This window comes from Vulpes lagopus, chromosome 17 (genome assembly GCF_018345385.1).
Source record: "Vulpes lagopus strain Blue_001 chromosome 17, ASM1834538v1, whole genome shotgun sequence".
In the NCBI taxonomy this organism is placed as follows: Eukaryota; Metazoa; Chordata; class Mammalia; order Carnivora; family Canidae; genus Vulpes; species Vulpes lagopus.
Genome location: NC_054840.1, coordinates 1484094 through 1497323, shown reverse-complemented (window position 1 = coordinate 1497323; position 13230 = coordinate 1484094). Strand labels below are relative to the sequence as shown.

The following is a 13230-nucleotide window of genomic DNA, read 5'->3' as shown; positions in this document are numbered from 1 at the left end:
ATTTTTATAACACTTTATTGTGAAAATTTTCATACATACAGAAAACATTTAAAAAACTGTACAGAGTATTCACAGAGCCACCATCAAGATCTAGAATTAACATTTCCTTCTATTTGTCTTACTATTCTTTCAATCGATCTTAATTTCTGAGGCATTTCATATCACGCTGCAGATGCGTATACTTTCCCCATATGTGCTTCAGCTTCTCTATCACTGATTACAGTTCAGTATTTAACGCAGTGTTTCTTTCAAAGGAAATATTTACACAAAATACAATGGGTAGATACTAGGCTTACCACTCAATGATAAACTCAAGCAACCCAAATCCCTATCAGGACCCTGGGTATTGCCATCACCCTAGATAGTTCTCATGTGCCCGTTCCTACTTAATCCCTGTCCCCAACAGCCATGCATCCACTTTTCTAAGCCCTGCCAACCAGTTTTTTTTTTTTCCAACATTAGTTTTGTCTGTTCCAACCCAACACACAATAGGTAAAATTGCCTGTTTTTAGGACTTCATAGAAAGGGAATCATCACTATGCTGTGGTTTTTGTAAGGCTACGTTCGCTTGGCGTTGTGCTTCAGAAATGAATCCAAGTTGCGGCAGGTATCAAGACTGCCCCTTCCTGCTGCTTAGCAGTATTGTGTTGTACGCACACAGCAGTTTAACTATTTTCTTGTTGACAGACATCTGAACTGCTTCCAGTTTAGGGGTCAGCCACATATTTGGCAGAGTTTACACACACAATCTGGCATTCCACCACTGTGGTTCTTTCTCTTCTGGGATCTCCTCCCTCTTCCTCCTGCTGGACTCCCATACTCTACTGCTGTGGTTATTTTCGAATTTGATCTGATTCCTCCTCAAGCCAGAAAGACTGCAGACAAGCCAGGAGGAGCCTGCCTGAAGACCACCACCAGTGAGATGAGAAACTCACCCAAGGGCCATCTTTTTTTTTATTTTTTAAGAAACCACCAAGTCCACTTCTACTTGTTTTTGTTTGCTCTACGGTGTCCACATGTTTTTTCACATATTGTCCAGAGGCTGTAGTCAAAATCTGTGGGAGGATTTGTCCAGGAGAAGCCACTACTTCATTTTTAAAATTTTAACTATTTTTCCACTTCAAGAAAAACTGTAATTAACAAATCTCTGTGGGTTGTTTTTGTTTTTTTCTCCACAAGAGCTTGACTGATCTAGTCCCTTTCGATCCAAAGAGTCAAACTAAACCAAGAAAAGGCTTCTAGGAGCTGAAGATGATGAGAGATGGAAGAGGGAATACTGTAATTCTGTACATGAACCAATGCAAGTCCCAAAGGCATCCCAAGACATGTTTGCAGAACATACCCAAAGAAGCTAAGGTTTTGAGACCTTCTGACAAAACCCACTATTCAGGTTCCACACGAACCCTGAGAGGTGCATGCAAGGAGTAGGCCCAAAGCAGCACAGCAAAGGCTTTGAAAACTGAACTGGTGCTGGAAACTGTGACCACGCCCATGCAACAGTGAGAACTTGCGGTCTGAACCTAATCACGCTGATCACCCGTTTATTTAAACAAACAAACAAAACCCATAACATTAGTCTGATAAGATACAAATCCAAAATTATTTAATACACAGAATCAGGAAAATCTGACCAATTCTCAAAGAAAAAGACCAGAAGACATAACAATCTAGAGATTATCCAGATGTGAGAATTATCAAAACAAAAATGTTAAGACAGCTATTTTAATCCATCCTACAAAGTAAAGGCCTATATTTGAAATTACAGGAAAGTGAGAAGTTCCCAGAAGTGCAAAATATAAAAAGAACTAAATGGAAACTTTACAGCTGGGAAAAATCTAGGGGGAAAAATGATTTGACAAGATAACAGGTACAAAGGAAAGCAAACAGTGAATAACTGATTTGCCAAAAAAAGAAAAACAACACAAATAGATAAGAAAAGTATCTAAGAAAAATTTCCCAACATTTTGCATCTTTAGCACTAAACAGTAAACAAAACACAAAACCTAGCAATCTCTAACTAAAATGCTTTAGTTTTTATTATTCCATCTCTTCCTGAGCAAGCTCTCATGATTCATCTCTGAAAAATATTCTGATTCTATATAATCTGTATTACACAGAATTTTGAGGAATGCTGGATTACATGAGGACATCGGTTCAAGTCTTGCTCTGTAACTACGACAAAGCATGTGAGATGCCATCACTTCTCTGAGCTTTAATTCCTTCCCGGTAATGACGGAGGACAACTTACTTGGCTTTATGGCGCTGCCCCATTGTTAAGCGTCGGCAGTCAGCTAGGTTCTAACAGGACTCCCGGAGGCCGGGGGCGCCAAGTCACGGCCAACCATGGGGAAGGTCAGAGGCCTGCCCTGGCAGCCCTCCCCGTGAGGCCTCAGCACAATGGTCAGGCCCAAGACAGTGGATGCCATGACCGAAACCATGGGCCAAATCAGGAAGGAGCAGCTCAAGCCCTGGATCCCCGTCCCAGGTAATGAATACTCTCCCCGCTAGTTGACAGCCTTCAATAAAAGATGGAAACCCAACCCCAGGCCAAGGCCTCTCTCCCTGCGGCGTGCAGCCCACGTGCTCCAGTTTCCTCCCGGCCCAGCTCTCACATCTCCAGAGTATGTACTTTCACTTAGTAAACTTTGTTTGTGTCATTCATCCCCTGTGATGTGTGTCTGCCCTTGAATTCTTTCCTGTGACACGACCAAGAATCTCTGGTAACGCCTTTGGAACGGGCTGGGTCTCTCCTCTAGTTCACTTGGCAATACCATGATCTAATTTTAGGAATGCTCTGAGGGTCACTCCTGTTTCCCCAGGTCTTAGCATTAGCCAGATTCTTCACGGCTCTGATTACTTCTGGGAGGTAAGGAGAACCTACAGGTCAGGGAGCTACGACTAGCAAGGTCCAGGGCAACACTGGCAGCAAGCCACAGTGGAAACCACATTATGTAATTCGAAATTTTCTAGCAGTCTCATGAAAATTTTAAAGAGAAACAGGGGGCAATTATTCTACTAAGATCTATGTAACCCAATATATAACCCAATAAAGTATAAATGATATATGTTTAACCCAAATGTGATCATTTCTTGCAATCAATATTTCAAAATCAAGAATTTACCTTGTCTTCAAAACCTAATGTGCATTTTCCATTTATAGCACATCTTAACTATGACGTGTCATATTGCACGTGCTCAGTATGACATGTCACTAGTGCCTACACCACACACTGCAGGTCTAGCTGCGGAGGCGGAAGGGCAAGGGGAGTGGGACATGATGGCAACCAGAGCCAAGGTGTCTCAATGAGTCCTATCCCACACAAACTACACACTGGGGGTGATAAAAAGGTCAGCCCTACATGGCAGGTAGATCAGAGAAAGTTTGTCTTTGAAACAAATTTCCATCTCTCCTATGAGTAGAGCCTACTATGGGGGGGGGGGGGGGCAGATAAATGACTTACATATCATTTCAAAATATCTGAATTTAAATATTTCTTTTTATGAAAGCCACTGTTTACTTCATGCTACCCACAGTTGTGGGGAGGAAATATCTTGTAGGGAATATATTAAAAGGCATTATAAAACAAAATACATTTCTCAATTAAATGCTTTTAAAGATTAGGGAAGGAAACACAAAATACACTTCAAATGTACACAATATTCAAATCAAATGCTTTATTGTGAATTAGCTTCTGAAATTTCAGCCAAAATATCAAATCTCCCCCACTTAAATGAAAATAACAAAAACTTTAAATGTACAAATGCTGAAATCACTATATTTTTAAGACAGAATTTCTTCTGTTTTGAAAGACAGTATAACAATTTTATTCCTTAACTGTTTCTTATGGAAAATAAAGGACAAGAGCTCTTTGCGAGAACCTAGGGTCCCACCCCACTTTCACCTTGCCACAGTTCCAGTCTTCTCAGAAGTGCAGACATTCTCAGAAGAGGACAGAACTGTGGAAACAAGACCTGGTTCAGAGCAGACTCTACAGTTTAATGTCTACATGATTATAAGCAGGAATAATGGATTTCCCATCTATAAAACAGAGGTATTAACAACCTCACAAGGTTAGAGAGATATTTAAGTAAGATACTTACTTACTCTCTACCCCAGAACACTCACTACTCCTTCCATTTCTGGTCTGATTTTTTTAATCAAAATGCCTTTCAGTGTCTCCTATACATTTAACGTATTTCTATGTAATCTGTTCTAAATTTGTAGACCCTTACGTTCTAAGTCATTTTTTAAAAGTATCAGATTACAAGGGCGCCTGGGTGGCTCCGTGGGTTAAGCGCCCAACTCTGGGTGGCGGCTCAGGTCATGATCTCAGGGTCGTCAGTTCAAGCCCCACACAGGGCACCACGGGGCACCACGGGGCACCACGGGGCACGGAACCTGCTCCGGCGTCTCTCTCCCCTGGAGTCGCCTTCCGCCCCTCCCCCGCTCACTGGCTCCCTCATCAAATAAAAAGTATCAGATTATAATGATCTCAAAAATGATACCATTAAACATCTGACTGGAAATAAACATCAAATCAGACTGTCCTTTATATAAGACAGTGAAATAAGAACTGTAATGTATTTTTTTTTTTTAAGATCCTCCTTATAGGAGGAAATCAGTAATTACAGAGAAGGAGAGAAAACAGTCATCGTGAAGGATCTCTGTTCCAATGAACCAGGGAAAAAACAATCAAAAGCTATGAAAGTAGCTGGCTTTCAAAAGGCAAAATGTGGAGAAGAGAACAAGCAGCACCTATTTAAACCAGAAATTCTAGTCTTTTACATACCAAACTATACTAAGCTTATTTCTTTTGGGAGCAAAAACTTAAAAATCAAGTAAGAAAAAAACGTATCACTATCCACTAGAAAGATGCATGGATTGATGAAAGGAAGGAAGGATGGAAAAAAACGGACTCCTAATGGCTTCAATACACACAAGAAACTTGCAACGGCCTGCAGTTTCAAGGGTTATGGCTAGGTTGCTAATATGAAAGCATGTGGCCCAACTCTGAATGTGCTAGAATCTAGAAGACTGAATTCAACATAGTCTGGACAGCTTGAAAAGTTGGAGATACTTAAAAGTAAGGTCAGAAAACAATCAGGGATAGGACACTCTTGCTTTTAACCTCATTCCATCAGCCACCCATCCTTCTACCTCGATGCGGGTTTTAAATTTTTGCTCTCACTCTATTCTGGGTTCCTTGACATAGAAGGGAGCTAGATTTTGTTTCTGGCTGCATGATGCCTATGTTAAGAACCTATGGAACAGACACCAGAATCACGTGAAGCATGAAGATAAATTTCCAAACAAGAGCAAACCACCATAACAAGTTCTACCATTACATTTAATGTAAGGCTTAAATCCATGTAAGAATCCAAGCTTTCTTTCTTTGACTTTCAGATGATAGATAACCACAATCTCTCAAGTCCCATTTTAGTTATAAAAGCCTCACATCAATAACCATCCTCCAATGGTAAAGATATGGGGTATCCACTGAATATAACTCCAATGCGTACATGCTCTGCTTTTCTGAGTTTATCTTTTTAAGTTTTTAATAAAAGATAAACCATACATTTTCAAAGAGACAAGTGCTCAGACATATACAAAGGCCTAAGTCCTTCTGAAAGAAACTGAGCCTTTTGCACCTTCATCCATTATGGGGGGGGGGGGGGGGGAATCCCTGAAGATTAAGAGTTTTTCAATGTAACCATTTTACAGCTGATTGGAAAATTAGTTCTCCAGAGGCATAAATTCTCAACCAAAAGAAAATAAATACTTCACACGATGCCATCTATATGGCAAAGCCATTCATTCTTCCTATTTAGTAACACCATTTCAAAATTACAGGACAGTGAAAGACGTAATAAATAATGAATTTTCCTGCAATGAAAGGAACAAATTCGTTTAGAGATGAGATAATTACAAAGTAGGTACTAAAAGGGAACAGATGACTGGCTCCTCAATATGCACTACGCTGCTTCTTGCGAGATCCTTCTTGGGAGGGTCACAACTCCGGCGCCTTATCTTCAATCTAGCAAGCCATTACTTACTTTTACCAGCTCTCTTAAGACAATCAAGTTCTGGGAGAACAGATGCTAACCAAACACACCTGACCAGTTTATGAATGAGAAGAATGATTTACTAACACAGAGAAATGTGACTGCAGCCCGGAACAGTCACTGGTGCAACAGGTGCAGGCAGCACCAGGTCCCCATTTCCTCAGCACTCAACCTTCCGGAGGAACCAAGCAGCTTCTTTCCACAAACACAGGCTCGCTGAGGGAGGAGCTGCTGAGGAGCCGGTGCCCTCCGCACCTCAGAGCAGGACTCTACCAGGACGGACAGGGAGCCGGGAGACCAATTACCCCAGCGTCCTTGCCCCTGGAGCGGAACGGCTCAGAGGCATGTTCTAGTCTGTCTCCCAGAGGGAGCCACAGCATCTGAGCCCCAACCACCCACAACAAGGACCTACTTTGTAAGGCCTCTGTCTGTACTGGCCTCTTTATCTGACAGCCCGGCCCGCCCCTACAGGAACTCTCCGGGGTCACTTTTCAAATGAAATAGAGTTGTCTCAAGGGTATGATTCCATGGAAATCAAATCTAAGACAACTGGTCAGTGTGGTTCTTTTCTGGGTAGGAAAATCTTGTTGTTAAACCAAATGATTTTTAAGAAGTTGTGTGATGACTACAGAATCAGAACAAGAGAAAATAGGAGGTCTGAAGGACTGGTCAAAAGATTTGATAGATAATCTTATTTTCAAGAAAACCTATCTTTTAAACAGTTCAAAGAAAAAGATAAACAATTCTAAAACATACAAAAAGATGCAAATTTGAAGTACAGTGAGATACCATTTCTCATCTAACAGATTAAAAATATGCACACACCCCTATGTATCTATACTCAAAAAGTTCTGCCCATCCACTGTTTACAGTGAGTAAACAGGCACCCTAATCCATTGCTGGAAGGAACATAAGATGTCATAAAACCTAAGGGAATTTGGCAAATTGCCTAAAACAAAAACAAAAACAAATCCCTCTTTATGATCATACCTAAAACTCTCACTCTTCAAACAGATATGATACATCCATGTACTGGACTACCAGACAGCCATCAAAAGGAATGAGGACGGACTCTATATAGTGCTATAAGGTGATCGCCAGGGGCTCCTGGGGCTCAGCTGGTTAAGCGTCTGCCGGCGGCTCAGCTCATGATCTCGGGGTCCTGGGATCGAGCCCCACATCAGACTCCTGGCTCAGCAGAGTCTGCTTCTCCTTCTGCCCTTCACCCCATTCCTGCTTTCTTTCTCTTTCTCGCTTTCAAATAAATAAATAAATAAAATATTTTTAAAAAAGATGATCTCCAATATAAATACATGCATGAGTTTTCTTATATATTTTTTAAATTAACGATATAGATAAAACTGATTACCTAGAAGAGGAGTAAGAAAATACAAAGAAAGGTACCTTATTTCGAAGTAACATAAATGTTTTATATATAATCAAGACAAAACTAAACCAAAATGTTCAAATTCTAAATACTAAAAAACAAATGAAACAAATGGACCTGACTATATAACAAGATGGCAGAAAAATGATACAAGTAGATTTAGTTCAAGTACTATAGAACATAATACTCTGTAAACCCTGGCAGGACAGAGGCCAAAATAGCTGTTTTTAGGAGCCATATTAGTGGTACTGGTTTAAATATATAAATATATATTAAGATAAAAACCATATAATAGTTCTATATGCATTTTATATATTTATATATTTCTATCTTATGTTTCATTTATATAGTCTATATTATTTTAATATATTCATATTACACTTATATTTAATAAAACATAACATTATAAATATATTTTTAAAAAAGTTTTTGTAAAAGCCAACTTAAAAAGGCTCCTTTGGCCAAGACCATCTGAGCATCATAATAAGAGTAAAAACTGCAATGTAGTCAACATACGAAATAAAATATTTAAATCCATAAGCTCAATGGCATTTAAAAAAAATCCTCATTGGTCTACTTCTCCAAGACTCTAGGAAACAACCAGTAACTTTGAAAACTGGTAAATAAAGGAGTGAATCAAGTATTCAGTATGCCTTTCCTATGCAAACTGTGTAACCAAGTATCAGAATAACCAAGTATATCATGAGGGAAGTTTCTCTCCACAGATCCTAAATAGAGCCCTGACATATTTGGGATAGCAACATCTTGAATGTTCTCACGGAAATAAGAGATCTAGGCAATGGTCAGCAGTCACCTAATATCACAACAAGAGACAATTAAAAAGGGTACTTCTTCATGGAGTACTTAAGCACCTCCTTATGAAATATTCTGTTACCCACACACCCAAAATAAAGTAAGAAAAACCTGAATTAGATCAAGCTCTCAGAACTACTGATCTGCAAGAAAGAGAGGCTCTTTACTGTAGGGATGCAATTAACACAACAGACTGAGGAAACCTCACATGGCAAATAAACTAACTGGGAAAAAATGAAGTAAAGAGGTAGAAGAGTAAGATGTATACCAACCAACCAAATGTATGGATTTTGTTTCGATTTTGCAGAAATGTTATTTATGAGCAAATGAGGAAAACTTAAACTAAATGATTATTTAGTGATATTAAGAAATTATCATCATAATCTCATATCCATTAAAATGTTCACTACCCTCCCCCAAGAAAAAGAAAAAAAAGGACAAAGAACACCACAGAAAATAACAAAGTATTGGAAAAAAATGTAGAGAAAGATAAATCAGAACCCCTGTGCACTTTGGTGGGAATGGAAAATAGCGCAACCACTCTGGAAAACTGTGTGCAGGTTCACCTATGATCCAGCAGTCTCATTTCTGGGTTTATTATACCCAAAAGAAGTGAAAGCAGAATTCTGAAGAAATATTTGTACACGCAAGTTCACTGCAGCATTATTCATAACAGCCAAAGATGGAAGCAACAGAAATGTTCACTGACAAATCGATAAAGAAAATACAGTATATGCATATAATGGAATACTCAACCTTTAGAAAGAAAGAAATCATGTCACATGCAGCATGTCACAAAACTGATGAACCCAGAAGACATTACACGAATAAGCCAGTGACAAAACAAAGACTGTAGGATTCCACTTACACTGTGTAAAGTAGCTAACACAAACTCATAAAACCAAAACTAAAATAAAATGGTTGTTGCCAGTTGCTGTTAAAAGGGGAAATGGGGGTATTTGTTTTATAAGATGAAAAAGTTCTTCTAAGATGAAAAAGTGTACATCTAAAAATGTTTAAGGTAACACATTTTATGGTTTTTCTGTAATTTTTCAGAACTATATTTAAATCCGCTTTTTAAATTAAAAAAATGCCAATTTTTAAAGTGTGATAATGGTATTGTGGTATATATATTTTTAAACAGTCTGTATCTTGCATAGACACACATACTTACATAGATTATGAATGAAATCATATGCTACATGTACTAGCTCTTAAAATAACTGGGGGGAAAGGGTGGAGGGAAACATGAGAACCAGGTGGTTAAAAATGAAACAAATTGGTGGCTACTGCAGCTGGGACAGAGCTGGGTCAGAGTTCATGATGCTAGTCTGTATTCTTCAGTGTATGTTTGAAAACATGCACAATATAAAAAGCTCAAATAATAACATACACTTGTTGGCCAATGTGTTTTATGAATACCATGAGATATTTACAGAAAATAGTACACAACATTTATTTAGGAAAGTAGCTGTAAATCATAATGACGTAAGGTGCAATTGGAGTTAAAATAACTTGTATCTAGGCAAGTAAAGAGTAAGTAAAAAAGACTATTACAAATCCCTCATCCTTATTTATATCACAAAGTTGAGAGTAGGGACATTCCCCAGGGCTAGGTATACATTCCCACAAAGCATTCCTTTATGGCATTTTCAGGGGAAAAAACACAAGATACTACATAGCACAGGTTTAACTAAAAACTGGGCATTTGTCAGGTTCATGAGAAAACTCCCACTGTGAACCAACACCTACAAATGTACTAGCACATCAGGCAAATGTGTACAAATGGCTGTGGTGTCCTCAGCTGTTATAATCTTGGCCTTCTTCATCTCTAACACTAACACTCATTTAGAACTAACATATATGAGCATAAATCTCTGCGATCATGACATAAAAATGATTTCAGGACTTGTCAACAAAACTGGCAAATGTGTTGGAAATCATCTGATATGAAATACCGGTAGTCTATGAGCTGTTCCAAAGACAACACAATGTGTAGTCTCTGTGAGGGGGACCCTGAAAAATTTACTTGAAGATAAGCAGCTCCGGGAGGGAGCCAGCTGCGCTGCACCGGCACCTCAGGTACCCACTGGCCTGCACCATGGGTTCTCATGGGTGAACCTGCCACCAACAGTTAAGGCTCCAACCGTCAAGAGAACCAACAGGTTTCAAATGTGAACTTTAAACACAAAGCCGGGAGCAGGTAACCCCAAGGATGGAGCCGATTTACCAGCAGAGCTGTTTCTTGCATAAGAAACTGGAACGCTCCAGAGCAAACAGCAGATTCAGCAACGGTTACTGAGTCGCCCAAGCACCCTGAAGAGGCCAGCGAGGGCTCCTAAGTTAATGAAGAGCCTCGGCATCCTGCCTGCTGGGTAGGGCCGCACCAAAAATTCTTAATTTCCTTAACATTTTCCATTAACTGCTGAGAAAGAACGGGAAAGGGGAGAGGAACCTTCTTACCAACATACTGAAAAGTCCATCTCCAAAATGAATCATTTCCTAGGAATATGTTCAGAGAGAACTCACCTCACCCACTTATCCTGGTTCTAGTTAATTTTTAGTAGCTTTAGTTTCAGACTGATTTCCCACCAAGTTCTATGAGCCTTTATCGGCTTCTACAGCTACCTGAGTTAATGTGGAAAATAAGAATGTGATTAAGTAAAGATAATTTAAAAATCTAATAATGCACTATAGGAAATACTTTGAAATAAATTATTGTTAAGCAACTAATTCTAAAGAACCCAAAAAGTGAAAATTCATTTGTCTACTATTTATTTATTGACTCGACAATACATACCAAGGGCATTAGGTGAGGAATTACTCCTTGTGCGGGAGAATCATGGTGATTTTAGTCAACGGCAGGGAGCTCGCTTAGGCTACAGGGGAATAAACCTTAGAAACGGAGTCCGGTTCTGTCATCTACTTTTACAGGAGTCCTTGCCAGTCACCCAGGGCACCTGCAGAAGGGGGGGCGGCCTCAGCCCCCGCGCGGACTCTTGCTCCAGAGGAAGGCGGCTAAGACGGGGCGTTAAGAGGGAGGACGGTTCTCCTGAAAATCGTTCCTTCGCTAAAAGCAGGATCTTGGCCGTTTAACTGCCCGTGGTCTATAAACGTTAAGATAAACACAATACGCAAAAGGGCCGTTTTAGTGAGATGACTGACAAGCACAAGAGCTGTTACTGATGCTGCAGCCTAAGTCTAACAAGAAGGTTCTAGTCGCGAAACGGAGCCGGCTGCTGCAAGCCTGGGGTCGAGCCCCGGGGCAGCGCCCTCGCCCGGCGGCGGGCTAAGCGGGGGCCTAAGCCGCGGGTGCCGGGGTCTCCGAGGGAAGGGGCCCCTCTTCCTTTTCTAACTCAACAGCCAAGAATTACCTTAGGGACCTTACAGGGCACATGCTGTCAAGCGCGTCCCTCTACTCTGGGAGCACAGACGCATTTCGCCAAACCGTGAGAAACTACAGGTTCTTCACAGGCGCCCACAGCAAGGAAGGAGCGACCGCAGAGCGACCGCCGACCGGGTGGCAGCTTACCGTTGGCGGGGCATTGAGCCGGGGACGCGGCTGGGGTCCGGGCCGCCCGTCACGGCTGCTGACGCTGAGGAAAAGGAAAGGAAGCTATTCAGTGCGCCCCCGCCAGGCGCCCGGCCCGCCGCTCACCTCCCCGGCGGGGCACGACGCGACTCCCGGCGCCGCGCCGGCGCCACGGGGCCCAGGGCCGGGCTCGCTGCCCGCAGGGACCGCACCAGCTCACGGCCCGGGGCCCAGGAGCCGCCACCGCGGCCCCGAGCTCTGCGGCACAGGCCTCGCCCGCCGTCCCAAGCCTGAGTCCCAGGCCGACCCCGGGACCCGTGGGGGCCGTGGGGGCCAAGGGGGCGAGGGGGCCGTGGGGGCCGAGGGGGCCATGGAGGCCGAGGGGGCCGAGGGGTCGAGGCGGCCTTGGGGGCTGGGGGCTGTGGGGGCCGTGGTGGCCGAGGTGGCCATGGAGGCCAAGGCGGCCGTGGGGGCCGAGGGGGCTGTGGGGGCTGTGGTGGCCGAGGGGGCCGAGGTGGCCGTGGGGGCCGTGGGGGCCGAGGGGGCCGAGGGGGCCATGGTGGCCGAGGGGGCCGAGGGGGCCGTGGGGGCCGAGGGGGCCGTGGGGGCCGAGGCCCCGAGAAGGGGCTGCAGGGCTTCACCTGCTACCCCGACCCGGTGAATTCAGGGAGCAGACCCGAGAGCGAGCGCTAAGCACACGCGGAATTGCGGGGCTTTGCTCCCGTCGCACGCTCATGGCCAGCTCAGGGCCAGGCCCCGCCGGAGCACCAAGCACCGAGCACTGAGCACTGCGCACCGCGCAGGGCCCCCGGGCATCGGCTCCTCCTCCGGGACGGGAGCCCAAGGCCTGGGAACCACAGCGGCGCTCAGGGAGCAGGGCGCCCGCCGAGCCGACCAGCCGCGGGGCGCCGGGACACGGCAGCGCACAGCCCTTCTCGTACCTACTGCAGACCCGCTCCGGGGACATCACGACGGAGGCGGAACAACAACCAGGGCGCCGCCAGGCTCTGCTTACCTCCGGGCCATCTGTCACAGACATCGATTGTTCCAGCATACAGATTTCATGAATCTCTGAGCTATAAGCTATACAGGGCCACTTGTTATCCAAAAATCGGCGGAGTGCCCGTGTATCAGAGACAAGTTCTGGCACACGCATTCATCCTATTTATTTATGAATGATTAGCATGTGCTCCTGAATTACATACATTTTACAACACAGAAAACACAAGTAAAAAACAAAGATGTGTGCCTTTATGTCAAATACTCTTCTGGATAATCTCTTATATTCTTAACCATCTTCTAAAATGATTCAATTGTGGCAGGTGAAAACCTCATTTTACTAACTTGAGTATTCGCTCTACCATTATCTTGTTTCCTATTCTTATTTATATTCTTATATTCAGGGTTTTTTTTTTTTGTAGGAATCTTTAAATTA

General features: G+C 42.9%; 1 protein-coding gene across 11 annotated transcripts in view; it reads right to left on the bottom strand.

The window, feature by feature from the left end:
- Nucleotides 1–13230, bottom strand: part of TBL1XR1 (TBL1X receptor 1) — a 167937-nt gene that overhangs the window by 72116 nt on the left and 82591 nt on the right. For 2 of the 11 annotated variants that reach the window (XM_041732015.1, XM_041732020.1), the window contains exons 1-2: nucleotides 11796–11976; nucleotides 11064–11370 (exon numbers count right to left, since the gene is read on the bottom strand). The exons of 7 other annotated variants lie outside the window; for them this stretch is intronic. The gene's annotated coding sequence lies outside the window, so the exon portion shown is untranslated. Of the gene's footprint in view, nucleotides 1–11063; nucleotides 11371–11795; nucleotides 11980–13230 lie in introns of those variants that run through there. 2 more of the 11 variants (XM_041732009.1, XM_041732012.1) reach the window with 2 other exon arrangements.